We start from the raw sequence: 27634 nt of genomic DNA on the forward strand, positions 1-27634 counted from the left end.
GGCCAGCAGTAGCTCTGGGACATCCTCAAAGGCCAGTGGCCTGTTGTGGGAGACTTGAATGTGGGTGAGCTTGGCCCCAGCCTCCCCATGGAAGGTCACAAGATGCTTCTGAGATGCTCTGCTCCCTCCTGCCTGCAGCCTGTGGCACACCAACCCCAGGCTGTCACAGTGTGTGTGTGTGTGTGTGTGTGTGTGTGTGTGTTTGGGGACGTTAGGAAACACTGGAGGGGATTCTTTTTTTTCTCCAAGAGAATCTTGACAATGAGTTTTCTTTAAAGTTAAAAAACCCTCTGTTTATTAAGTAAGTAAAATATTGCTGTGGTTGAAAGTACAGATAACCAATAAAAACAATTCTCTCAAATCTTACATCTAGCAGTGTGTGCGCTAACATAGGGTGTGCACCCTTTGAAGGGGACCAGTGTGGTGCAGGGGCTTGGCCAGGTCAAGGATGGGATGAGGCTGGAAGGTGTGGGTTAGAGCCAGATTGTGCTGTGTCTCCAGGAGCCATAAGGAGAGAGAGCGCAGGCCTTGTCCTCAGACCTGGGATCAGAGCTTGACTCTGGCCATTTCCTGGCTGTGTGATCTTGGAGAAGTCACCCAACTTCTCTGAACCTTCACTGGCTCATCTGTCAAATGGGAACAATAATATCTACCTTGTGGGATTAAATGAGAATGAGTGTGCCTCATGCCTGGCACGTGGTAGGAGCTGTTCCATAGGTGTCAGTTCTCCCCAGCGAGTTTGGCTTTTCTCCTGTGAAGCCCTATTGTAAGCAGGGGAGGGAAAAATCTATTTCTTATGACAGATTGAAACCCATTTGCAGGATCCTAGGACCTCGCGCCGCTGAGGGGTGAGGGCATGCGCGCTCCTGTAGGCTGCTGGAGAGCAGCGAGTTTGGTTGGTACAATCTTTTCTTGGGGAGCAGTTAGGTGCCAGGCATCAAAAAATCTTAAAAACCCCAGTGCCTCCCCTTTAGCCGAGCAATGCCACTGTGAGGAACTCATCCGAGGGAGAGCATAGGTCAAGACGCGTGGACAGCGGTATTCATGTGTACTGTTCTGTTCAATGTAAAAACGACAAATAAGTAAATGTCCAACAACAGGGCATGTGTATGTAACTCTGACATTCTTACAGTGGAAACACTGCAGCAACTAATGAAGCTTTAGATCTAGGGTTATTAATGTGAAAAAAATGTTGGTAACATACTGTTGAATGAAAATAACAGGTTACAAAAGACAGGATGTACAGTTTGATTTCACATTGGTAAAAACGTATCTATTTGTTTAGAAAGTGTTGGGGAGATTTCTAAGGCTCTCGTCCTGCGTTTAAGACACCCTCGATTCCTTAAGCTGAGCTCCCTGAAGCCAGCCCCAGGGGGCGTTAGTAACTGGTAGCCAAACATCATAACCCAGCCAGAAGCAAGCCCTGCTGCTTGCAGGGTTCGTGTTCTCCAGGATGCTCCCACAGAGAACAGATGCCTCCTGCCTCAGTTTCCCCAGGATAGGGTCAGGGGACACATCTGAAGGAGACCAGCTGCTCTCCACCCCATAAGCCGAGGGGATTCAGGCTTCCACAGAGGCAGGAGACACCAAGGTTAAACCTGGCTCTTTTCACTAACCCTGTAGGGAACAGAGAGGTCAAGGTCAACGCTGGCCTTGGGACATCAGCTCAGCAGTGTTTACGCAGCACCCGTTGCGTGAGACACACTGTGCTTGGTGTACAAACAAGCCACAGCTCCTTTGAGGAGGTTGGGACACAAAATCCCACCTCAGTGTGACTGGTGAGAAGACAGGGGGTGACCCAGAGGAGGAAGGGGTGCCCTGCATCAGGAAGTAGGGAAAGGAGGTAACCCCTGGGCTGGTCCTGTGGGACGAGGACAGGGTGTGGGTGGGCACGTGTGGGACCAGGGGAGTAGCAGGTGTGGGGAGAGGCCCAGAAGGGCTGTATGCTTCAGGAAGCCTCTTCCCTCTCGGCTCCTCTGGGCATCTGCTTCCTTCTTCTCTCTCCTGCAGCCGCTTTCTCTGCTCTCCAGCCCAGAGTGGGGAAAACAGCCACCCAGAGCCCCAGCACTATATGGCTTCTGGTCAGGGGAACAGTTGGACCGAGGCTGGAATCTTAGTCCCAATTCCCATTTCCCAGTCCTGTGTCCCCTCCTGGTCTTGTAAACTGTGTCTGGGTGTGGGGGCAGGGGACAAGGTCGGACAAGGTCAACAAGTGGTGGGTGGAGGGCAGTTGGTTCCCAGGCAGAGGGAGTGGGATGGATGCAGAGCTGAGCAGATGGGGCCTACATTCCCACCGCACCTGGAAGGGAGGGGCTCCGCGGCTGACGCCTGTGCAGTCCACGGCCCTCTTATCTCTAAGACACAAGCTTGTGAAGGCTAGTCACTTTTTTCTTTTTTAAAAAATTTATTTTATTGAAGTCATACTGATTTATAACATTGTGTAATTTAAGGTGTACATTATTATACATCAGTTTCTGTATAGACTGCATCGTGCTCACCCCCAATAATCCAGTTTTTATCTGTCACCATACCTGTCTACCCCTTTACCCCTTTCACCTTCCCCCCACCCCCTTCCACTTTGGTAACCACTAATATAAGGAGGACAGTCATTTTTACCCCAAATGTGTTGGGAAACAGTAATTTTCAAGGCACGTGCTGCCCCACGTGCACTCAAGGGGGTCCAAGCACTCACGTCCACACACGCACGCACACACGTAGACTCACATACCCGGAGCGAGACAGAAAAGTCAGCTTCTCCTGCAGCCTGACTGCTTCCTCTCGGGCCATCAGCACAAACAATGCGGTGACTCATCACCTGTGACTCACGCCGCTGCGGGGCCTCAGATCCTGCCTGCAAAGGGCGAATGTCTCCTTATTCGCCCTTTATGTCCTCAGAGATGGAGGGTCCCCCAGCCTGGCCTCCACCTCCAGCCCAGGTGAGCCTGGAGGGGAGCAGCTCGGTAATTTAGAAGGTGGGGGAGTGTCCCAGAGAAGATCACCTGATCTGTGCCGTGGGGGCTGTTACTGTACAAAAGGATTTACGGAAGATGTATTTCAACACAGCGTTCCCCACTGGGCATTCAGAATAGGGTATGATTTCCCAAAAACCCATTTCCTTGGCATCTTTTCAGGAATCTGTTGATTGTGCAAAGTGAGGTTGGAGTGTTGGGAGTGAGGAATATCCTGGTGGCGGGGGGAGCAGAAATTTCCAGTTGAAAAGTCAGAGAAGATCTTGGATTGTAGGGGCCACTTCCTACCACCACCTCCAACACAGTCACATCACTGATTCCCTGATATCATCTGTTCCCTCCTCTGCTCCTCCCTTACCTTCCTCCTCACCTGGCCCCAGGCTCAGGGCTGGAGGCTTCTGGGAGAGGCTGCTCTGGTGCTTGTGGGCAGCTTGATTCCCTTCAGCTGTGCCTGAGCACATTGCTCCAGAGGATCAAATTCCTCCCTGCCACCAGGGTTTGTCAAGCGTTTGCTGTGGGCCCTGCGATGTTCGAGGGTAATGCGGGGATGCAAGAGGCTGGCCGTTTAGCCAAGAGCCAAGAGTCACACGTGGGGTGCCTAGGGAAGGGAGGCTTTAAATTCTCATCCTGGAGTGGAGGTGTGGAGAAAGACTGGCAATTGAGGGCCAGGCTTCAATTTAGAAAAGACGTTGCAGCATTCTAGAGCAGGTTCCACAGTTTCTGGGCAGCTAGATACCCAAGTATGAGGTTAGTAGCCACCTATGGTTCTGGGGGATGGTGTGTCTGGGTATTCTGATCCATCTGGGCCTGGGCTCCAGTCCTGTGGGCACATGGAGCTGTGTCACCTTCTGCCATGGTCATAGAGACAAAGAGCCTTGTAGTCGCTTGACGCAGTGGTGGTGTTGGCTGCAGTGGGGGGGTGGCAGTGCCTAAATTTGCATACTAAGCCTGTGGCCCTAGGAGAATTAAGATCTGCTCTTGAACAATCTGCTCTCTCTGAGGATTTAAGTTACTGAAACAAATCAGGGTGTACCAGGTACTACTGGGACTGAGACCCAGGGGGCATGGAAGGTCTTCAACATCTCTGAGATAACATTTGGAGGGTAAAAGGAGATGAAAGCAGGTCTGGCCCTGTGGCATAGTGGTTAAGTTTGGTGCACTCCACTTTGGCAGTCCAGGTTCACAGGTTTGGCCCCGGGCATGGAGCTACATCACTCATCAGCCATGCTGTGCTGGTGACCCACATATAAAGTGGAAGAATATTGGTACAGACATTGGCTCAGGGCTAATCTTCCTCAAGAAAAAAAGAGGAAGATTGGCAATAGAAGTTAGTTCAGAGCTAATTTTCCTCAGCAAAAAAAAAAAAAAAAAAAAAAGATGAAAGCAGTGGGCTTGCCCAGTTGACCAAGAGGTAGGAGGATGCTCTAGGCTGGTGTCTACCTAATTAAAGAATTTCAGAACTGGGAGTTGAAGTCCAGCCTGGCATGAAGCCCATGGCCTACTGTGACTCTGGGAAATGTCTCCTATGTAACCTTGAGGACCCACTGCCCAGCCAGTGGCTTTGGTGAGCACAACCCTCAGCAGAGGTAAGGATCAAAAGTTTTTATAATTTGAATGAAAATTATAAGGACTATGAATTTATTCTGTGTCTCAAACTGGTCAAGTGGGACATCCTTGTTGCTCACACCATGTATCAGTTAGGATGGGCTAGATTATGCAACAGTAACAAACAGCTCTAAACATTGCAGTGGTTTAAAACAACAAAGTTTTAATTTTTGCTCACAATTACACATCATCACAGATCTGCAGGGGCTCAGTCTGTTGCAGTCAGGGACCCAGGCAGCCATTATTGGGAGCTTAGATAGTTGTCATGGAAAAGTACATACTGACTTTAAAACTATCTTCCTGGAAGTGACACTCACCATTTCCACTCACATGGCCAGTCACGTGGCCCCACCTGAATTCAGGTGGGCGGGGATGTACACCTCTTCCAAGTGTCCAGAAGGAGAGAGAGCCAGAGCTTTTGTGATCGGTCCCAATGATGTCCACACACAACTGGAGGACGTGGCATGTGGCAGCTTTCTGGTACAAACTTTATTTGCCCCAGGAATTCTGAGAAGGGAGGCAGCACCACGGCAAGATTCAGGGAAGTCTTCCTGGAGGAGGTGAGATCTGAGGTTAGACTTGGAGGACAGCCAGCTTCAGAGGTACTGAGCTGGACTGAAGGAGGATGAGATCAGAGGGAACAGCCCAAGACAGCAGGTTGGGAAGGAGACGGTCCTGTACCAATGCCTCCTTCCAGCCCTGGGCTCTCCAAGCTCCAGGACTCACAGAGGGGAGGGAAGAAAGAAGGGCTGGGGTCAAGCAGAGATGAAAATTCTGGCGGCTGCCAACCAGATCAGGAGAGGAGACAGGGCGGAGTCCCCTCTGCCCTCGTCCTCAGCTGCAGGCTCGGCACCTGCCGTTGCATGAGCCCTCGCCTCCCACACCCACGCTCGCCTCCAGGCACAGGGGAGTTGCCTCTTCAAAGAGGGGGTGTCTGGCCAGATCTGTGGCTGTGCTGTCGGTACATTATTGACTCTCCTCCAGCCAATGGGCCCCAGGGCCCCACGGTCAGGCCATCCTCAGAACCAAATAAAGGAACTCATCTGAGAGAAAGAGTCAGGAGGCAATGAGTCCTTCGTTGCTCTGCTAGTCAGTCAGTTAGAAAAAGCAGCCTCTGAGGGGCTCCCGTATAATTCTCTGGAGTGAGCAGTGTAAGGAGTCTGGAGAGATGGGGAGACAGGGCCTTGCTTGGGGATGTCCCATTTGGAGGAGCTGCCAGCCTTACCTTTGAGACAGCCATGAGCAACGCCTTCAGGCCTCTCAGGTCTGAAAGGGAAGATGGAAATTCTCCCCTTCCTGTTGCCCATCCTTCGTAGCAATTAGTTCACACTCAACACAGGAGCCCAAGGTGGACAGAGGAGTCTGGAGCTTCGCACTCCTCCCAGGTGGAGCCACTCCCAAGAGAAGCCTTAAATTTGGCCTTATCTGTCAGGTTTTGCAAGGCCTAAATGAGCCCTTTGATGAGAAAGTGCTAAATAACAAAAACAGCATTAATTACAGATCATTTAAAAACCAGGGCCCACAGATTGCTTGTCGTGATGTCAAGGCCCCAGGAGTGGTCCATAGACTGGGCCTCCCCCTGCCCCTGGCGATGGTCAGCCTGTGCCAGACCCTGGGAACAGGAAGTCTCCTGCAGGGCCAGCTTCGGGGGAGAAAACAGGACCACGGGGCAGAGGTGAGGAATAAAGGAGAGGCCGTGGGACCACTGGGCTGGGGGCTGGGGTAGGGCAGGAGGGGGATGGAGAGGAAGCCAGGAACTGGGAAAGAGAAATCGGGTACAGCACCCCTCGGTAAAGGTGATGGAAGGGGCCCAGTAACGTGTCCCAGGAAGCGATGGAACAAAGCTATGGTATCCAGGTAGAAATCTTGTATCTAGAAATCTTGTTGTCTAGAAATTCTTGTATGTCCATGAGGACTGTGGCAGGAGACTGAACTTGCAGTGAAATGTGTGCGTCTCAGATACATAGGGACAAATGAAGAAAAAAAATGGAGAACATGGCAGCCTGAAGCGGAAGGCCAGCCTCCTCAGCCTCAGGACCCTAGGGGCCCCCACCCTCTGCCTGGAGGTGTCTCGCACACCTCCTGGGGGCTGTGGATGTGGCCGTGGGGAAGGTGGGGCTGGGCGGGGAGAGAGGCTGGCCTGCAGAGCAGAAACAGTTCCTGGCATTGGGCAGCGAGGCCCGCCATCTATCTGTGGACCACACACAGGGCCAGGCTTTGTCACACCCCGCCCCCCGTTTCAAGAACTGTCTGTTTACAGCAAAGAGCAATATGATTCTTCCTCAGAGTGGGGCCCATGGTGGGAGAAGGAATAAGACAGCCTCTGCCCCCAAAACTGTCCCCTACCTTATCTGGTCCAATCAGCATGGGACCCACCCCGGGGGTTGACTGGGGGAGGCTGGCTTTGGATCCGGCCAGGAAGGGAGGTGGTCTTCATCCCTGCTCAGACCCCCTTGGGGGCCGAAGATCAGGACTCTAGTGCTCAGGCTTCACAAAGGAGCACTAAGACTAACAGCAATAATAATAGTAATAATAGGAGCTACTTGTTGCTGTTGAGCACTTGGCTCTGCTCTAAGTACTCTGAGCTAGAAGTCCTCACTACAACCCTGCTCCTACCCTCCCCACCCTTCACTCCCCATGTTACCGACAGGAAGGCAGGCACTGAGAGGAGAAGGAACTTGCCTGGGGTCACAGGGCAGGAGGAGGAACAGCTGGATTCCAAGGCTGACGGTTAGGCTCCCTCAGGCCTGTGCTCCAACCCCAACAGGAACTGATGGGAGGGAATGTTACCCTTGGAGGACCGGTCCTTACCTCCAGCAGATGCTGCCAAACTCCAGCTGGGCACTGTGCGGGCTATGGGCTGTGCGCCGGGCTCAGGAGGCTGGGCAGAGGGATCTCGGGGGTCCAAGGGTCGACAGAGCATGGGCCCGAGGGTGGGGGTGGGAGGAGTTGGGAGTGGGGGCAGGGTTAAACCAACAGCAAACGCAGGCCCATTTGGTCTATAAACAAACATAAGTGAGCCGCAGTGGGGCAGAAACAGTGTCCTGGAGACAGCCCGGCTTTCGTGTTTTGTGTTTTGAATAAGTTGCCAAAACACCCTGAGTGAGGCCAGGAGAGGGTGGGCTCAGGGCTGTTCCTGACAGACGCTCACTTGGGCCCCAGTGGCCCACGGTGTCTGAAACGGTGTCTGGACACAGTGTAAGTTCCAAAGAAGAAAAATTCCCCTAGCCGCTGGAGTGGGGGATGCTGGGAGCGGGCAGGAGGGAGTCACTCAAACTCAGGCAGGTGCTGCCCATCAGAGAGGACTCAAGAGGTCTTCTGGGACTCTGTCCTGGAGGGCACACAACAGGCTTGACCTAGGAGGCCGGAAAGGTGGGCCCCAGGCTTGGCCATGCCCTGCCCCTTGGGGGACCTTGGGCTGGTCACTGCCCCTCTGGGCCTCATCAGTGCCATGGGCCCATGGACTCTGACTATGGCTATTATCAGGATTCCTCTTATCACTGGAGCCCTTCCTGGGAGCCCTGCCGGAGCATCTCGCCTCCTCCTGGCTTCCATGGGCAGGGGCACCCCGACACCCCTGTGTAAAGTCGTGTTTCTCATTCTCAGCTCTATAGACATTTGGGCTGGATGGTTCTTTGTTGTGGGGGCCTGTCCTGAGCACCTCAGCATGTTTAGCAGCATCCCAGCCTTCTACCCATGAGAAGCCAGTAGCCCCTGCCCCCCAACACTACAACCAAAACCATCTCAAGACTTTGACAAATTGTCCCCTGGTGAGAACCACAGGTCTAGAGGGAGGGCTCTGGTCGAGGGGAGCCTCGGGACTGGAAGTTGCTGGACTGGCAGGACTTTGGGTGGGTCCCCTCATCTCTCACCAGGTCCTCAACTTCCTGCCTCTTGTCATGGGAACCAGAACTCTGGGCCTCTGAGACAGAGGGAGGAGGAAGTTTGTTTGGGATCCAGAAAGCTGCTTTAGGTCAGGTTGGGTGGGCTGGGGGTCCCAGACTCTCCCACCAGGAGGGTCCTAGGAGGGAGGGTGTGGTCAGGGAAGGTGGCAGGGAGCCCAGCTTTGTTTCCTCGGAGAACAGCATCATTGTGCGAAAATGATCCGCACCTATAGTATGGAACGCACCTCACTGTCTCTGGCACCTTGGTGAGTCTTCCTCCCCCAGCCGCCTTCTGGTGGTTTCCACTCCTTCTGCCTCTCTCTCCTGGATGGCTGCTGATTCCACACCCTCCTCTCCATTCCTACCATCACACCATCGTCCAGCCCTCCTTGCTTCTTACTGGGGCTATTGCAATAGCTCCCAATAGCTTTCCCTGCCCCTATTCTCTCCCAGACAGCACCCCCTGCCACCTCCCCCGATTGGTCCTCCACAATGCAGTGTTTTTCCTGAGAAACAGATCTTCATGTCATATGCTCCTGCCTGAAACCTTTCAGTGGCTCCCTACAGCCCTCAGGATGAAGCTCAAGTTCTGTAGGCTGCCCACCAGGCCTTCACGCTTTGCCCTCCCTCACAGCCTCAGCCTCATCCCTCATGTTCCTCTCCTCTTCATATTCATCCCATTTCAAACCCTGGCAATGCTCCCATGGACTATACTGTTTGATACCTCCATGCGTTTGCACAGTCTATTTCCTCACCTAGAGGGTTTTTTGTGCTTTGGTTTGCTTGTTGAACTCCTATTCACCCTTCAAAACCCAGTTTAGGAACCATCTCTTCTGTGAAACTTTCCCTGACCTCCCTGGCCGAGTGAACTGTTTCCTTCCCTGACCTGCTCTCTTACCCTTGTCTCAGTGAGGTTTTATTGTCTGTCTCCCCTACTAGACTAAGAATTCCTGGAGGGAAGTTCCTTGAGCTCAGTGATGCCCAGCACAAAGCCAGGCAATGGCCCAGTTAATGTTTATTGAGTTGAATTTAATTCAGAGGCAGAAGGAGATGAAATTCAGCCCCTGTTAAGAAGGCAGAGGCCTCTGCTCAAGCAGTCCTGACTTGCTGAGGGAGACAGCTGCCCTTTCTTACCGCGGGAGCTTCAGGACACCCAAATATAAACCAATGTAGGAGTACACAACAAGCTGGTAATGTGGCACCAACTGGTTCCAAAAGTGGAATTCTAGAACGTTGAAGTTGAAAGGGGGCTCTTGTTTACAGGCAAGGAAACTGAGGCCCAAAGAAGTGACACGCCCTTGCCTGCCACATCCAGATGGTTAGTGTCTCAACCGGGGCAAGAAGGCAGGTCCCTGCAATCCCGGTTTGGGGACTGTGCTGCCTCAGAAAGCAAGCCGACCCCTCTGAGCAGTAGCCCCGACTCTGAGGAGCTGCAGGGTGGGGCTGAGCCTCTGCCCCTTCCCCGCTGGGTGCTCATCTGCACGTGGGAACGTGGCGCCTGTCCCCAGGGGGTCCGGGCCGTGTCCCGCAGCACAGCACCCACCCGCACACAGTAGATCTGCACAAGAGGCAAGTCCCTCCTCCCGCTCTGCATGGGGAAGGTGCCAGCACTGAGGCCACACAGCTCAGAATCAGGAAGTTTGTCGGAGGCGAGGAGCCAGAATTTACGACAGGAACTGCTGTTTCCTGAGAACGCTGTGTTCCCGGAGGCCTCTCCTCCTCTCTCTTCAGAGCCCCGTCCGCCCCCACCCGCCCCCACACAGTCACCCATTACTGCAGGTTCAGCCTCTGCTTCCAAATGTGCATCCCCAGCTGCACCCTCCCTCCTGGGGACCCGCCCCACATTCCCACTGTCCCACTGGCCAGCTGGACCTTGGCCTTGGCTATCACATCCTCACGCCGAAGACCGAAGGTCTGACACCGTGCTCTGGGCTTCCCTGTGACACACGGCGGTGTGTCAGAGCCGCCTTGATGTCATCAGAGTTTGGATTACAGGACATGAAAGGATCTGATCTAAGTCCATGTGCATAGGTAGCTCCACAGACACAGGCCCCTTCTCCACCTCTCCATCACCGCTGCTCTCCCTCTGCCCACAGTCAGTCCTCCAACCCCCAGTGTCTGCATTTTTCTTGGACTCGTCTCTCTTACTAAGTGAGTGCTGTTGGCATGGGAGCCACATGTCTGGAAAGTGCACGGGCTGTTCAGCTACAAACTCCCAAGGGCCTAAGGCACAGCCATTTTGTCTCCAAAGGCTCAAGGACACAGCTGACCCTCCGAAATTCTCTTTACTTCTTTCCCTCTTCAGTATAGCTGCCACCACCCACTCTAGACATCACGGTGAGACTGCGATGGCCATAAGATGGATCTAATGATCGGAGGACCAGGAAGTGCTCGACTCTTTCCCAGCCTCCCAGCACCTCACAGAAAAGGTAAAGCAAAGCAATAGGAGACTTTGTTGTTGGCTGGAGCTTTGACCCGAAACTAGGTTTGGAAGTCATGCCACCAACACCAGACCACCTTTTCCCTCAGATAGTCAGGCCCCAGAGCCTTGGTCCAAAGGGGCTCTTCCCCCCAATGCCCCACCCAAGTCTCAGGTGAGCAGAGGCCGGCACAGAAGCAGCGGGGTCCCGACGTGTGGGCCTACATGGCCCTGGTGGCCTGCCTGGGAACAGACTCAGGCTCACCTTATCTGAATGGAGCAGGCTTCGGGCGGGTGGAGAAGAAGGTGCAAGAAAGAGCTGTCCAGGGCTTCTCACAGCAAGTGGGGAGAGGGACACACATGGAGAAACATCCGCTTTAGGAGAGCGGTCCCTGGGCCTTTCCTTTCTGGACTCCTACCCCAGCTCTGCACTGCTCTGGCTAGGCCTGCAAAGGGCCAGGGCCTAGTTCATGGGGCCTTTTAAACAGGCATAGTGACCCCAGCTGCTAGCACATTGGCCCAACTAACATCCTTGAATTGGCCCAGAAGGGCAGTGGGAAGGGATGGAGTGGGCCACACCTCTCCATCTCCTGGCCCTGACATTGGCTTTTTGTTTCTCAGCCTGCTTCCATGAGGTGACCCTGGAGGCCATGCTCTTTTGACTAAGTTTCCTCGCAGACAAAAGCCGCAGTCCTTGGAGGTCTGAGGGTTCAGTGGTGGGAGGCCTGAGGGTTCTGTTGTCCTCGCTTTCTTTTCTCAGAGGATGCCTGGTGACCTCTGGAATTGTGGCATTGTATCCCAATTGGGTGATATCCCTTTTCCACATCCCAGATTTCTCCAATTTCCCCAAACTCCTCCCCCAAAAATTACTCAGATAAGATGGAGTTGCAAGACAGTTGGTGGAGTGAAAAAGTGTTGGCTCTGGACTCAGCCAGACCTGGGTTGCAACCTCCCTTTTCCCATGTTCTGGCTGCAAGAGCTTGGACAGTTCCTGGCTCTGGGGCCTGGGTTTGCTCGTCTGCGGGACGGGGTGCTGTCTTCCATGGGGGTTGTGAGGATCCCTGCGCTACCACGTGGAGGCAGCCTGCGTTGTGATGCTCGGTGAGCGGTGACCAACAGGTACTCCAGATTAGAAGATAAATACAAACACCGTATTCACAAAAACCCAAACATTTAGAGAACACTTACTATAATACGCCAGACACTAAACTAAGGACTTAAAGCTAATCCTATTTAATCCAAGAATAGCTCTATGGGGGAGGTACTATCATTGTCCCCATTTTACAGAGGAACTCAGGACACAGAGAAGAAAGTAACTTGTCAAGAAGTAGAACCGGGATTTGAACCCAGAGACCTGGACTCCAGCCTGGTTGTTCTAGGAAGGGACAGCAAAAGGGGGCAAAAGTGAAGCTGGGGTCCCCATCAAACATGGCCCAGAGGTTTGTCTGTTCTTAAGACGGGCACCCTCTGAGGCACGTGGTGAAGAGATCCTTAGGAGGGAGGCAGTCCACCGCCTTGACTGCAGACACTATCCCGCGTCGGGGGTGAGAGGGGAGGGTAACAGCTCTTGTCTTTCAGAGTCTCTGCTGAAAGAGATTATCCAACGTCTTGCCCGGCTCTGATACCTCCCAAGCAGCCCAGCCCCAGCCAGTCGGGGTGGAGGGAAGGCCTGGGATCTCAGAACGTGGAGGGAAGGGTCCTCAGCAGTACTCATGCTGGGAATTTGAGTGAGGAGCTGGGATGGCAGCGCTGCTGACTTGCAAAAGATATCTGTTGGCATGCGGACAGTGTGAAGGAAAGCTCGTAATTGTAGCCATAAATCAAATGTGGACAGAGGCAAAACTGTCAGACTTTTGGAGTTACTTTGTATAGAAGAGGTGGAAAACGCAGCTGTGGTGTGATAGCTAGGCTTGGGGAATGTTGGCAGAAGTGGGACTTGTGGGGTCCCCATGGAGTGGAGGAGGGTCCCCTGCTCCAGAAAGCTGTTGCTGTGGGCCTCACTTTCAGAATAACAAAACAGCCAGTTCCCCAGGGAAGGAGGCCCCTTCATCATGGGTCTGTCCTGGGGACAACCGTGATTGAGCCCAGTTTATCTTTAGCACTCTTGTTCTCTTTGTGGATTTGAGTTCCGGCTCCGCCACCTAAAGCTCTGTGCCTCATGGCAAACCACTTAAAGGGAAATGACTATATGTATTTGGTGCCTGCTATATGCCAACTCCTGGGGCTGGCCTTCACAGCTTGAACATAGCTTCTTCCTCACTAATTGAACCGGATTTAAATCAAGTGGCCACTTACCCCCAGCCAGCTTTGTGCTTCAGCCGGGCGGGGCCATCCTTAGCTGGAGAGGTTGGGTCCTGACTAGTTCCAGCCAATCATTATGGTCCCATTCCTCTTGCCTGTGATTGGCTCAGATGTGGACACGTGACCCAATTCTGGCCAATGAGATGTAAGGGGAAGGCTATTGGGTGCTTCAGGGGAAGGTTTCTCATCTCATTCTCATAGGAGGAGATGTCTGTTAAACCTCTGGATGTTGTGCCTGGAACCACTGCAAGCATCTAGCTACCAGCCTGAGGCTGACCGCAGCACTGAGGATAGCAGAGCAGAGAGGTGGAAAGAACCTGGGTCCTTGGTGACGTCATTGAACTGCTAAATTAGCTGTTGCTGGAGCTGGCCTACCCTGGGATTTCTTGTTATATGAGATTGTTTAAGCCACTTTGAGTTGGGTTTTCTGTTATTGGCAGTTAAGTGTCTCTACCACTTCTTGCTTCACTGAAAAATGAGTAGAAGTATGTTCCCTCCCCCATGTTGGAGGGTCCCAGAGCTGGGTTTCTTGGTCCCTGTGGGTCATTCTCTTTTAGCTTTTCATATAACAAGTCGCCCCCTCAGGTGCAAGCTCCTCCCTAGGGTGTCAGGATGGGTGGGTTCAAGTAACAACCACTTTTCCCCTCCAGTGCTCTGGTCATTTAGCTGGTGAGGCCTCATTATGGCAGCTGTATTCTTCTCTCAGGCAGACATAAAATGATCTTAGGAAGTGCCTATCCAGTAAATGTCCCTCACTGTTTCCTGGGTGCCTTGCATGAGTGTGTGCTATTAATTGGAATTATAAGGTATTTTACATGCAAGCTCGTGTTGGACAATATTGGTGGGTTATTTAGCACCCACTGTCTAGTTTTGCCTCAGGATGTCTTGTGCTCCCTGGATGTATATGAGATGAGGACTGAAAACTTCACAGATGACTGTTGGAGATCTCTGGCTTTCTAATGAGGGGTAATGGAGGAACTGCGGGACCTGGGAGTCTCCCGGTCAGCTCTTTGCTTGGGGGAGGAGCTGGTTCGTGCAGGACTGTCAATTCTTTCTGGTGTCAAGAAGAGGGAGATTAACGGCCCACATCTCTGCTCCTCCACACACACACCTCCAACCCATACAGCTGGGACCACTGAGATGCTTGTCCCGTGTCCATTTCTTAGATGCTGGGGGGTCAGGCGGTGGTCGGGGGGAGTCTACTTCAGCCTGAGAGGGCTCCCAGCCTGTGTCCCACATTTGACTAATGCATCCTAACCAAGTAGGCTTCCGCATAATATCCTGGGGGTCAAGTGCTCAAGTGACGGCCCCCAGAGAGGACTAGGGTGAGTGGAAATGGACTGTTCCTACTGTTCCCCACAGTTAATCCCCCCTGTGGAGCTCTGTGAGTCCCAGGCTGGGTCTGTGAGTAGCCGCTCTGGGGAGGGCAGGACCGCAGGACTCCTGAGTCCAGTGAGCCCCAGTGAGGTCAGGACAAACTGGTCTCTCCAGGGACAACCTCATCAGCCTGAGGGCAGAGGTGGACCTTGGCCAGGGCAAGGCAGGGAGCTCCTTCAGACTTCACGTGACTCGTCCTTTTTGTCCTCATAAGGGCTTCTTGCTCAGGGAAATAGAGCTTGTTCTCTTGGAGGCAGTGAGTGCCTTCCCGCTACCCACAACTGTGAGGAAACAGACCAGCGACTCAGAGAGCAGCCTCTGGAATCTACCTAGGTCTAAATCCTGGCCGCGCCATTACTATTTGTGTGACTGTGCTAGTTATGTGACCCCTCTGTGTCCTGCTTTCCTCTTCCACACAATGGGGAGAATCACAGCCCCCGTCTCCTGGAACGGTCAGGAGTGTTACAAGAGGTGGTACATGGACAGCACCCAGGTCAGGCACATGCTAGGTGGCTAATAGATGTGAGCTATTATCACGAACTCCAGTCGTCCAGTGAGTGAGGTGTCCAGCTGGGTTCTCTCCCAGAGGCCTTTGCAGTCTAGTTGTAAGCTGCCCGTTGGTAGACGTGTCTGTATGCCACAGGTTCTGAACCCCAGTCCTGATTCTCATGCAGCCCCCCCATTGGCCTTGTGAGGTAGGTGACCCTGTATTATTGGTTCCATTTTATCGATTCCAGTAAGTGAAGGAGGCTCAGAGAGCAGCTGAGCATGTGTCAGCTCAGCTCTGTGTAAGAGGGACAGGTATGTTCTCAGAACGCCCTCCATTTGGCCCAGCCTGAGGTCCCCCTGAGGAGGACAATCAGCACCTCCTAATGTGGGAAACCGGGGGCTGAGGCAGGGAAGGGCTGGCAGGGAGGGCAGCTGGTAAGCAGTCCTGGGAACTGCGGGCACTGGCATGAGGGCCCCAGCATGGAGAATGAGAAGGGCTTGGCGGCCAGCTGGTGGCCTGGCCTGTCTCACTCAGTAGGGAGGACGCCCATGGTGCTCATGGACCTAAGGTGAGAACACTGGGCGAAGTTGCGAATGGCAGCTCCCCAAGGACCCTGGGGCAGAAACAAGGGGTGAGGGGCATTTAGGGCAGCTCCCCAAGCTTTTGCTCCTCTCTGAACTGTGCCTGGGTGTGCCCCATGTTGAGATGGAGTCCAGGGCTGGGGGAATCACCTGTCATACACAAGAAGGGGGCTGACACACACAAGAGGCCTGCACCCTCCTCTTCCTATGGCACTTAAAATACTTCAAGGGAGGGGCCAGGCTGGTGGTGCAGTGGTTAAGTGCACATGTTCTGCTTCAGCAGCCTGGGGTTCACTGGTTCGGATCCCAGGTGCAGACATGGCACTGCTTGGGAGGCCATGCTGTAGTGGGCATCCCACGTATAAAGTGGAGGAGGATGGGCACAGATGTTAGCTCGGGGCCAGTCTTCCTCGGCGAAAAAGAGGAGGATTGGCGCCAGATGTTAGCTCAGGGCTAATCTTCCTTAAAAAAAAAAACAACAAAAAACTTCAAGGGAGCTGCCTGCCCTCATCCACCACCCTTCTGCTTCTCCAGCCTCCCTGCCCCCCAACAGCTGTTCCCCCAGCAAGATTATGCTGTTTCTTCTGAAGAGTCTACCTCTGGATTATCTCTGAAAACAACCTAACCATATCGGTAAAGAAAAGTTATAAAAAAAAATCAGCCACAATCCTGTCAAACTGTTGTTTTTCCTATTTTCTGACAAGCTTAGTCTAAGTGGTGGCCTACTTTCATCACACTGTCCTGTGTCCTACTTGTAAACCTGGCGTCAGAAGCCTGGGTCGCCCGTCCTTTCGGTACATTACATTGGTTCACACCCCTCCCAGGTGTGTGGCTACCCTCGGTCAGCCCCTCCAGGTCAACTCTGCACCTCCTCCACCCTGGTCTTGACCTGGGGGCATGCCCCTAGTGTCTCTGTGTGTGTCCAGATCCCCTCTTCTTATTAGGATACCCGCCATTTTGGGTTAGGGCCCACCCTAATGACCTCATCTTAACTTAATCACCTCTATAAAGGCCTTATCTTCAAATACAGTCTCATTATAAGATACTGGGGCCTGGGGCTTTAACATGAATTTTAGGGGGACAGAATTCAGCCCATAACATCATTCCCCCTTCTCCCTTCTGTGGGGTTACTGAGGGCTGGCCGTGCTTCTCAACAGAAGGTCACAGCTCTCGTCATGCAGCCCACAGCCAGTTCTCTGCCCGTCCCTCTGAGGCCTGCTGGAGTTAATGGTGCTCAGCTGTTACCAGCCCCTGGGGTGTCCACACACGCGCCCTGCCCACCCCTTTGTAAATAGTCCTTTTATTCAGCTCTCTTGTGTTATCCGTTTTGAGCGTGCCGTCTAATTCCTGCTGGGCCCCTGCCTGATACCCAGGGTTGGTGGCAGAGCTAACACCGCTCCAGGCAGCTCTGAGGACTTCTGCGTAGTGGAGTGGGAGACACCCTAGTTCTGCTGTCCTGTTTATCACCTTCCTAGGCATTGGGGTGCTCTGCCCTGGTCACATACTGAAGGCATGAGGATAGAGAGGGCAATGACCTCGGGTGACAACACAGCAAATGTCTTAAAACAGAATGTTATACACCTTGAAGGCTGCCCTGAGGATCCTCAACAGCCCTCCTTCACATGGATAGCAGCGGAATGCCCGAACGTTCCACTCGGCAGCTCCTCTCCTTCCTCCAGCCGCCAGCCCAACTCTCAAACTCCTGCTGTTGCTTTTGTATTACGCAGTTCAGTAGGCTCCCCTCCCCACTTTCAGCCTGTTCAGGCTGTTCCCTGGGCTTCACATTTCACACCCAAAGAGGCTTCCTCGTATTGGGCCAAACAGAGGTGCTCTCTGGGAGACTGCCCCAACTGTGGGCCAATAATTTCCCCTTCCGCATCATGGCCTCTTTTCAGCTGATGTCATGTCATGACGGTCTCTGCGTGTGTTATGCAGTCTTGTAGTATTCCAAAGAGGCAGCATGCCTCATTTACCTGACCGTTCCCCTGCTGTTGGATATTTACGGCATTTATATTTCATTAAACCAATTTTTAGACCCAATTCTTTCTGTCTTCATTTCCCAGATCTCAGAGATGGTAGAAGTGGTCTGTATACATGTGTATGTGTTTTTGATCACCTTTCCACGCAGAAAGCATCGACTTCCCCTGAGTTATTTTGAGCCGATGGATGTGTGTGGTGCTTGCCCAGGCCTAAGGTTCTCAGGACCATCACTGAGAAGAACTTATGAAGACCAGAAAAGCTCTCTGTAGACCTTGGTCCTCGGAAAGGGAACAGGTGCCAGGCCTGTTGAACGTGGAGCCCATGTCAAAGGAACTGCAACAGGAAGAGCTGTGCCACCATCGTTCTAATAGCTGCTACTTGCTTTTCAAAACTTTCAATCTATTATCCTACTACTTGTGTAGCAAGGCCAATAAGAAGAGTTGCTTTTACGTTGAGCCTAACAAATGCAGAGTTTCCCGAAGTCCGGGCCACGGAACACCAGTCACGTGGCATCCTCTAGAAAAAGCATGCTGAGTGCTCAGGAGAGTTTGGAGAACACTCTACCCACCTCGAATGCATTTAGGAAAGTCTCAGAATCAGGCAAGAAAGAAACATATTCATTTTTTAAATCCCAATATTCCCCAAACTGGTTAGACCATTCACAATACCAATGAACATCTCACAGAACTTGAGATTCATGGAAATGTCACCCAAGGAGCCCCAACGGCTCTTCTGAATAAAAAGAAAAGGTAGCATTATCACAGATGGTCATTGCTTTATAATCCTTTGAAAAGTGCTGATACAAACATGAGGGTTAACTAGAGTGCTGGATTAACCGGTCTCCCGCAGCCTTTGATCAGGATAACCAGTGGCAGTCGTGGGGTACAGAGCAGCACAGGAAGAAAATACGAGTTAGGTCAAAGAAGGTTTAGGTAAGGTCTTGAGTGACGAGTTGAATTTTTACAACTATAGACACAAAGAAGAAGTTAGGGATATTTGGGACATATTGTAAATCTTTTGAGGAAAAATCCTAGTCTTCTCCTAGACTGTTCTTAACCACTCTTTTTAAAGCCTGGATCCCGAGCTGGGGGATGAGAGCTATGTCTTAGATTCCCCACTTAGCTGGCAATCTGGTGCTGTCATGTTGAGGCAGCACAGGGACGGCAGCGTGCAGACAATTGGGCTCAGACCCACCTTTCGTTTCTCTCTAGAACAAAGCCCTGTGAAGTGGGTGGTCCTAACTCTGCCTGTGTTGCCTGAGACGGTTCTCCCAGGGGCCAAATAGGACACTGCAGTGTCTTGAGCAACCATCAACTGTGACCTCCCTTCCTCCTCCCGCTCCCCAACCCAATCCCAGCCTCCCCCCAAGATCAGGATGGAACCCAGGGAGAGACACTGGTGGGAGAATTCAAGCTGTAGCTGCTAGAGGCAGGCCCAGGACCCACTGAGTTCTCAACAAACCCTGGCTGGAGCTGAAGCAAAGGAGGTGCTGTCTGCTTGCCAAGAGGGACAACGGTCCCAGAGAGATGGAGGGAAAAGGAAGGTGAGACCTGAGACAGGAAAAGAAAGGGTCAGAAAGGTCGTTGTGTGGTTGGTCTGGGTGCCCACTTGGTGCATTTCCTGAGAGACCCAGTGAGTAGAGCACAAAGCTGGCCCTTCTCAGCCTTGACTTCCCACTGCAATGACCCAAGGGCTTCCCATTCAGCCCTTGCATGGACAGGCTGCCTGGCTTTTGGGTGCACGTCCAGCTGCATGTCCCCTGCAGTGGGTGCTCGGAGACAGGCTTTTGAGTTACCTAGTGGGGCTCCTCACCCATGGGTCTGACCGTCTGTGCATGGGGTTCTTAACTTGGGTGCAGGGAGTTGCCAGGGAGTTACAGGGATGTGCTGCTGTCCCTGGTTCATGCTTCTGAATGAGAGACAGAGTACAGCAGCGGCCCCAAAGAGGAGGGTTGTGAAGAAATCAAGGGAGGGGAGAAGATGCTGACAGCCAGCTGGGACCATGCAAAGGGCTAGGACGATGTGGCTTGTGGAGAGGGGCAGGGACAATACCCTCTGACCTGGTGGTGTTATTGAAAGAACCCCATAAGAATAATAATATCAACAACAATAATGAGAACAACAAAAACGAGAATGAAAACGATAACGCACAAAACAATAGCTCATGTCTTATTCATTCAGCTAATATTCAGAGTCCCTCCTAGGTGCCAGGCACATGCTAGGCACTCAGCATATAAGTAGACAAGGTCCTTGCCCTCATGGTATTTACAGTCCAATGTGGAATCAAGTGAGCTCACAAATGTCTAATCACACCGTGATCACGGCCACAGTTTTGAGGGAGTTTACCAGGTACTGGTAAACTGCATTCTCTACCTGTATCACCTCGTTTAATCCTCACAACAAATCTGTGCAGCTAGTGCTTTTGTTATTCCATTTTACAGATGGAGAAATGGAGACTCAGAAAGATCCCATGGCTTCAGACATAAACACAGTATGCAACTGAACGCAGACTGGGTGGGACCTAGAGTTGTCAAGCGCCTTTCTTTAGGTTTTAGATGGAGGCTAAATTCTGAAACAAAGATGAAGAGGGGAGGGTGTGACTGTGTGTGTGTCTGGGGGGTGATGAAATTGGCAGTGCCACATGTTGAGCAGCCACATGCAGAGTGCCAGGCCCAGGCTCTAGGAATCTGCGGGCGAGGTTGATGGGATGGATGGCGTCCAGGGTACTTTCTGCCCTGTTGCCAAGGACCTGTTCTCTGCACCTCTAAGAGCACAAGTCAGCAGATCCCCACTGAACTGTGGGCTGGCAAGGAGTTTTCCTGCCAGGGGCATTTGCTTTCCAGGCCAAAGGAGGGCCGACGGGTGTTTGGGTGTGAGCTGAAGTCTGGATGTAGGAGTGGGCAAGGCATTTGGGGCAGGAGGGGGCAGCCTGGTGAGGCAGAGTCCACGTGCATAAGGGGGAAGGAGAGGAACATTGAGGGACAGTTGGGCAGTGCCAGCATGAGGACTGTGGCTTCATCCTGTGGTGCAGGGAGCCATAGGTGGTTGAGGCTGCTCTGACCTGGCAGAGGAGCTCTGGTGCAGGCTTCACCGCTGGCCTTTGACCCCAGGCCTGTGACAGGGTGGGAGAGATGGCTGGGTGTGGGGGGATCGGGGCTTACCCAGGGGCTGCCTGTAGGAGGGTCTGAGGGCCCTGTCCTCTGAGACACACGCTAGCTCCCAAAGCCTGGCCTGCCTGCCCTGAGCTGCCCTGACTTGTCAGCTCTTTGGGGCCACCCATCTCCCCTGCAGGGAGCTACTTTCTTTGGGGCTTTTTGCAAGCTAACCAAAAGGGGAAATTCTCAAGCTCCCTGAAGAACCACATCTGGTTGCACCTGGAATTTGTGGGAATGGCTAATAACCCTCTGAGAGTCGAGGAGGCATCAACAACTGGAATTATCCACCTGGTGTAAACAGCCCCGACATTCCCACCAGCAGGGTCTCCCATTGGCCACATATTGCAATCACCTGGGAGACCTCAAAAAAGTACCCATGCCTGGGCCCCATCTCCAGAGGTTCTGATTTAGTTGGTCTGGGGTGTGACCTGGGCATTGGGATTTTAAAAGCTCCTCAGAGGATTTTAGTGTGTGACCAGAGCTGGGAACCAGGGCCTGGCGGTGGCCTGCAGCTTTTTGGTCTGTAGTGCCACTGAAGCTGGTCGAACATCCTCCTCGAATGAAAGCACTTCTTGGAGACCCAGGGCTGATTCTTGCTACTTGAGGTGATTATAACACAAAGTTTCTTGAAATGCCCTGAGGTCCTGAGAGGAGAGTCCCCGATTCTCCCTGGAACCTTCTGAGGCCTGGGACTGACAGGCCCCGTCCTCAGCACTCATGCCCTCTCCATCCCCTCCGTCTCCTTCACAGCTACTCTTTCCTGTCCTGAGGCAGGATTCCCCCCCCGCCCCCGCCCCAGTCTGCCTCCCAAACCAATTTTTTCTTTGACAGCCATTGAAGATAAATTTTTCTAAATCATCTGAGAAGACATGTGTAACCCACTGGAAATTTCAAGGCAGTGAGTCATCGTGCTCCTGGGCCCCTCAGATTCTTATGTAAGGTTGAGTCACTTTTTGTGAGGTCCATGCACAGCAGGAAAAAATTGGAAGGCTCTTAAGATGTGTGTGTGTGTGTGTGTGAGAGAGAGAGAGAGCGAGAAAGAGAGAGAGAGAAAGAGAGAGAGAGAAAGAGAGAGAGAGCCATGTCATTTGCAGCTTTAAGAGGCTGGCAGTGACTCCGAATTAACTTCAGAGATTCCTCATCCTCTGTACTTGTTTGCCATTCTCTCTACTTCATTTGCCATCCAAATTTGACCTCTTCAGTGACTTTTTTGCTCCAGAATGCAGGTGTGAGGATTCTGTTATCCTGCTTCTAGGGCTCAGGCACCACCGTTCGTGGGTCCCCAGGACATACAGGGTGATGTGGGTAGGATGCCCCTACTTGCTCCCCAGTGGGCATTCCCTGGACAGGAGCTGTGCCCCTATAACACGCAGGTCCCCCAGAGCCCGAGGGGTGGATAAGATGTATCTGGGGCCAGCTTCTGGGTCTGGGTTCTGTTTATTTCTGGTTTTCTCAGAAAAACACAGAGGCTGTGGAACAGGGTCTATGAGAATACAGAATTGCAGGCATTTCTTTTTCTTTCTTTTTTTTTTGAGGAAGATAGCCCTGAGCTAACCTCTAATGCTGAGCTAATCTGAGCTAATCCACTGCCAATCTTCCTCTTTTTGCAGAGGAAGACTGGCCCTGAGCTAACATCCATGCCCATCTTCCTCTATTTTATATGTGGGATGTCTACCACAGAATGGCTTGCCAAATGGTGCCATGTCTGCACCCGGGATCCGAACTGGGGAACCCGGGGCTGCCAAAGTGGAATGTGTGCACTTAACTGCTGTGCCACCAGGCCATCCCCCCAAGAATTGCAGGCATTTCAAGGGAGCAAAATGAGGGAGCCCATTCCCTGGGGAATGAGGTTGCTCCTGGAGAGTCTGACCAGAAAACTGACACACAGATATCAAAGCAGGCAGAGGCAAAGTCACCCTAAAAAGATGGCAAGATCCACATTGGTGTAAAGGGAAAAGACGTCACTCTGAAGGGGCCAGGACTGCAATAGAGGGGTAGAAAAGGGCCAGGCCCCAGCACGTGGCCACATCCAGCTCACACTGCCCGGAAAGGGAGTCTGGCCGTGTCCTCCCAGCCGTGGGCATGTCTGCTGGGCAGGTGGAGGCCTCACACTGGCGCTGCCTGAGCTCTTCAGTCATCCACACTCAGTAAGGACTGTCCCTGGTTTCGAGTCCAGGCTTCCCAGGACCGTCTCCTCAAGAACCATGACCCAGAGAAGTGTTGGGATGCAGGTATAGACAGAGAGCAACCGGACGTTGATCATTTTCCTTGTAAATGAACAAATCCACTTTCTGGTTTGATAAAGCAGTGCCGTGAGCTTGCTTCAAGTGACTCCCTCCCTTGAACACCAAGAGACACAGATGAAAGATAATCAGGAGAGACCCCAGAGGTGGTGAAGCCAAGAGTAAATGCCATGCCCTGGAACCCACCAACTACTCCAGGGGTGTCCCCAGCATTGCCACAGGACTCACTCCTTTTCTTCTAACTTCTTGAGCTGTGTTGTCCAATAAGGGAGCCACTAGCCACATGTGGCTCTGGAGCATTTCAGTGTGGCTGATCTGAATTGAGATGTGCTGTCAGGGTCAAACACATACGGAATTTTGAAGACTTAGTATGAAAAAAATGTAAAATATCTCACTGACAATTTTCTATGTTGATTACATGTTGAAATAGCAATATTTTGGATATATTGGGTTAAATAAAATTAAAATTATTCTCATTAAAATTAATCTCACCTTTTTTTTTTTTTTTTTTTTTACCATGGGTCCTGCCCCAAGGACCTTCAAAGTTAAGATAAAAGGACAAAGACAACACAACAGACAGCAGTGACAGAATCTTGGGAGCTAGCAATCAGATGGGCAAGTGGTCATGGACTTTACTGACCAGATAAAGTTGAATTTGACATTGTACTGGGTTGAATGGTGTCCTCCTAAAATTCACGTCCACTAAGAACCTCAGAATGTGACCTTCTTTGAAAATAGAGTCTTTGCAGATGTAATTGGTTACGTTGAGACTTTACTGGATTAAGATGGGCCCTAAGTCCGGTGACTGGCGTCCTTCTAAGAAGGCCATGGGGAGATGCGGAGACACAGAAAGAAGAAGGCCGTGTGGTGAGGAGGCAGAGATGGAGGTGAGGCAGCCATCAACCAAGGAACACCAAGGATTGCCGGCCACCGACAGAGGCTGGAGAAGGCAGGGAGGGATTGTCCCTCAGAGCCTTTAGAGGCAGCACGGCCCTGCTGACACCTTGATTTTGGATTTCTAACCTCCAGAATTGTGAGAGAACAAATTTCTATTATTTTCAGCCACCTGATTTGTGGTACGGCAGCTGTAGGAAACTTAGCATGAAAAAAGGAATGTAAAATATCTCATCGATAATTTTTTAGGTTAATTAAAGTCTGAAACGATAATATTCATTTGGGTTAATATAAATACACTGGGTGAAATAAAATGTATCATTAAGACAAATTTCACATGTTTCTTTTTAAAAAATGTGGCTATTAGAAAATACTAAATTACATACACAACTCTCCTTGATGGCTTGCATTTTGGTTTTTTTGGATAACACTGTTCTAGAATGAACAAAACAGCATGTGTGAGACCCTGGGGTTCTTCATCTGGACAAGAGAAAGTGGTGAAGCTCATGAATCAGAAGCCACAAAGGCAGGAAAGGTTTCTTCACAAAGCCCAGCAGACGAGGACATGGCAACATTTCAGCATGAGGGTAGGCCTGAAGGAGAACGGAAGGCCCTGGGTGGGATGGCAAGACAGGTCAGGAAATTTCTTCCTTTACATGTGGAACAGGAACCCTGTGCTGCTCCCACCGGGGGTCAGGGGCTGCGCTTCTGCTCTGAGGACAGTCACCCCTCCCCTCAGGGAAGGCCAGGGCGGGCAGAAGACAGGACAGTTGAGGTGGGCTCGCTCCCAGGAGCCAGAGCCCCACACTTCTCACGTTTTCAAAGACAGGGACCCCATGGCCAGGCCCAGGTTCTGGAATCCTGCTGGAATGTCTGTACTGGCTGTAGGCAGTGTGGGAGTGGGGTCTTGGGGTTACCCAAACAGCTCATTGGCTCCAGAGGGTGGTGATGGGGGGAACAGAAGGTGCGGAGAAAGAAGCCACCTGGCCAGGCCAGACCTGACTCATGTTTTCCTTGGCCGGAGCTGGAATTCCTTTCAAGGTTTCTGCCTCCGAGAGCAGTGCGGCTGAGCTGGGTAGCGGCCGGATGCTGTATTTCACTGTGTCCAGGCTGAGAGGGAACCAGAAATCATCCACGGAATGTGTGAGGTATGAAGAGCTCCTTCGAAGCATGAGAGTCTAGTGGGGGCTGGGTGATTGTTTGGAAGTGGGAGTTCAAGGGGTAAGGATTTGATGAGGCTCTGACCTGATGCCCACAAGCAGCCCCCACTTTTCTAGGGTTCCTGGGTCACAGGGAAGCAGATGGGCTAGTCTGGTTATTCTTCAGCATTCCCAGCGGGCCCAGAAGTAACCTTGAAACTCCTTTCTGGAGCCCCTGTCAGAAGAGCCTCCCCCCTCCTCTGCATACTGCGTACCCATGATGATGACTACTGCCGTTGTTATTGTTGGATCATGTTCCTAAAACACCCAGACAGGTTAAGCTCTGCTTATTCAAATTGCCCCATGCTGCCGCCTGCACCTAACCAGGGCGCTCTGCGTTTGCTTCAAGACACCTGGTTGTCCTTTCTGCCTCTGAAATTCCATCCCTGGGGAATTTGTCCCAGCTCAAATACCAGCTCACCCCAGGAGGAGTAATGCAGCAAGTCATGCGTTCCGCGGGTATTTACCGAGGGCCACAAGGCCACGTGCCAGACCTCGTCTGCTTGCTGGGCACAGAGTGAACAGTGCTTCGTTAAAACCTGGTGATTAGGGGCTGGCCCAGTGGTCAGGTGTGCATGTTCTGCTCCAGCGGCCTGGGGTTCGCCGGGTCAGACCCCAGGTGCAGACATGGCACGGCTTGGCTCGCTGTGCTGTGGTAGGCGTCCCACATATAAAGTAGAGGAGGATGGGCATGATGTTAGCTCAGGGCCAGTCTTCCTCAGCAAAAAGAGGAGGATTGGCAGCAGTTAGCTCAGGCGTAATCTTCCAAAAACAAAAAGCAAAAAAACCCTGGTGATTGGATTAGCTCTCCTGTACCCCTCTCTGCACGGGTCTGCAGGAGTTCTCAGGAATGGGGGCAGTGTCAGGAGCACGAGTTTGGACTAGTGAATGACTGGTAGGGCTGAGGGCTTGTGCTCCAGCCAGGTTGGACCTCGACTCAGCGCAGTGTCAAAGCAAGGGTGACAGCTGGCATCCCTGCCTGCGGTGTCATCTCCAGCGGGTCTGGGTGCCGCTGCCTCTCCCCGCAGGGAGCCAGCCCTCCTCCCTGGCCCGCCTCCAGCTCCCAGGCCTCTCCTCCCATCTGCTTCTTATCTCTATCTCCAATGTTTAGAAAATGTCATCTTGAGCAGCCGGAACTGAGGGCTGCTGTGGGAGCCAGGAGAGGTTTGCTGTGGGGTGACGGGGGTCCCCCAGCACGCGGGTTCAGAGCACAAAGCTTATCAGAGCTAGAGGGGCCACCAGAGACCAGCCACTCCTGCCAGATGCCTGCTCCCTGGGCCCCACCAGCCCACCTCTGCCTTACCTTGGGGAAGTCGAGATTTGTAGTTTCGATAGATGGGAGAGAGAACGAGATGCTTTCTCTATCCCCCAACTTCCCCCCAGCAGCACTGTTTTACACAGGAAATTGAAGGACACCCACTCTGTTCTTCTTGGTCAGCACAAGACCAGAAGACTGGCTCCATCTGCTTAGGAAGACGAACCTCCCGGCAGCGCTGCTGGGGAAGAGGGACACAGGAAAGCTGCAGGGCAGCCCTGCCTCGGGGTTTGCCCTTTCATGGGACAGTGCATGTGTTAAGGACTAGGTGCCCTGGGGTGACAGAGACCCCCAACAAGCTTTCCCTCAGATTCTAGATGGACCCAAATCACTAGCTCTTCTAGTCTCTTGGCCATTTTCCAGTTTCCACGAGTATTGAAAGGAAGAAATAGACTTTAACTCCAGCAGTGGAGATGTGAATAGACAGCGGGTGGGGGGTGTCTTGAGATTGGGGGCCCCAGGGCTGCTGATGGAGCTTCCCCCCAGCAGGTTATTCAAAGGCTGCCCCGTGGGTTTCAGTGTGTACCTACTAGAGGCAGAACTGAGAGGCAGAGGTTTTCTCCATATCGTTCCAGTTTTATGGTTTTCTTGATTAGACCTGGAAAAGCATCTTTTCCTTTTTTCATTTCTTTGAAAAAGCAAGATTTGCATAAATACAAAGTGATCATTTGGGCCTTTTGAAAGCAGAAAAAAGAAAGAGATGACCTTTTGAGAATAACGGCTCGTTGCCACGTTCTGCGTCCCCATCCCAGCCCCGTGGCTCCTGCCCCTGCCTCGGTTAGGAAAATGCCCCTGCTGTGGCTTTGACTCTAGAGGAGATGGAAAACCAGATAAAACTCTGGTCTTTCAAAGGCATTTTCCCCAAGGGCCCAACTGCTTGCAAACTTCTGAGAAAACCTTGGCCAACCTCCTGGCCCAGCTGTTGGCCTCAAAACCAGGCTGCTTGGCCTGTCCAGGACGCCCGTAAATCCTCGAGTCGGCAAGAAGCTGTGCTCTGGAGCTCTCTTGCCCCTTCGCTCAGATGCCTGGCTGCAGGCCCTAGGCTGTCCTCGGCTAGTCTAGAAGCCGGTGTAAATAAGCACATTTATCTGAGGCAGACCTCCTTTTCTGAGGAATTGTATCCCCTCAGGGGCATCAGCAATCAAAAGTCCATTGTTCCCCGCGGGGCCACAGCTCTTCCCCTCCTGACAGTTGATATTTAATTGATGGCTGCTGTCCTCCAT

The 27634-nt window shown here is 52.3% G+C and overlaps 2 long non-coding RNA genes across 4 annotated transcripts; one reads left to right on the forward strand and one right to left on the reverse strand.

The window, feature by feature from the left end:
* Positions 1-1755: 1755 nt before the first annotated feature.
* On the forward strand, positions 1756-18335 carry LOC124239087 (uncharacterized). 3 transcript variants are annotated; one of them, XR_006888527.1, is made up of 3 exons: positions 1756-1843; positions 10764-10887; positions 17690-18335. It is a non-coding gene; the product is annotated as an uncharacterized LOC124239087 (long non-coding RNA). The 3 variants fall into 3 exon arrangements; XR_006888525.1 differs by lacking the exon at positions 1756-1843 and adding an exon at positions 5046-5134; XR_006888526.1 differs by lacking the exon at positions 1756-1843 and adding an exon at positions 10493-10609.
* Positions 4990-7423, reverse strand: LOC124239086 (uncharacterized). The gene is made up of 3 exons (XR_006888524.1): positions 7386-7423; positions 5800-6045; positions 4990-5125 (listed from the first exon to the last, which is right to left on the reverse strand). It is a non-coding gene; the product is annotated as an uncharacterized LOC124239086 (long non-coding RNA).
* Positions 18336-27634: the final 9299 nt, after the last annotated feature.

This window comes from Equus quagga, chromosome 5, assembly GCF_021613505.1.
Source record: "Equus quagga isolate Etosha38 chromosome 5, UCLA_HA_Equagga_1.0, whole genome shotgun sequence".
Taxonomy (NCBI): domain Eukaryota; kingdom Metazoa; phylum Chordata; class Mammalia; order Perissodactyla; family Equidae; genus Equus; species Equus quagga.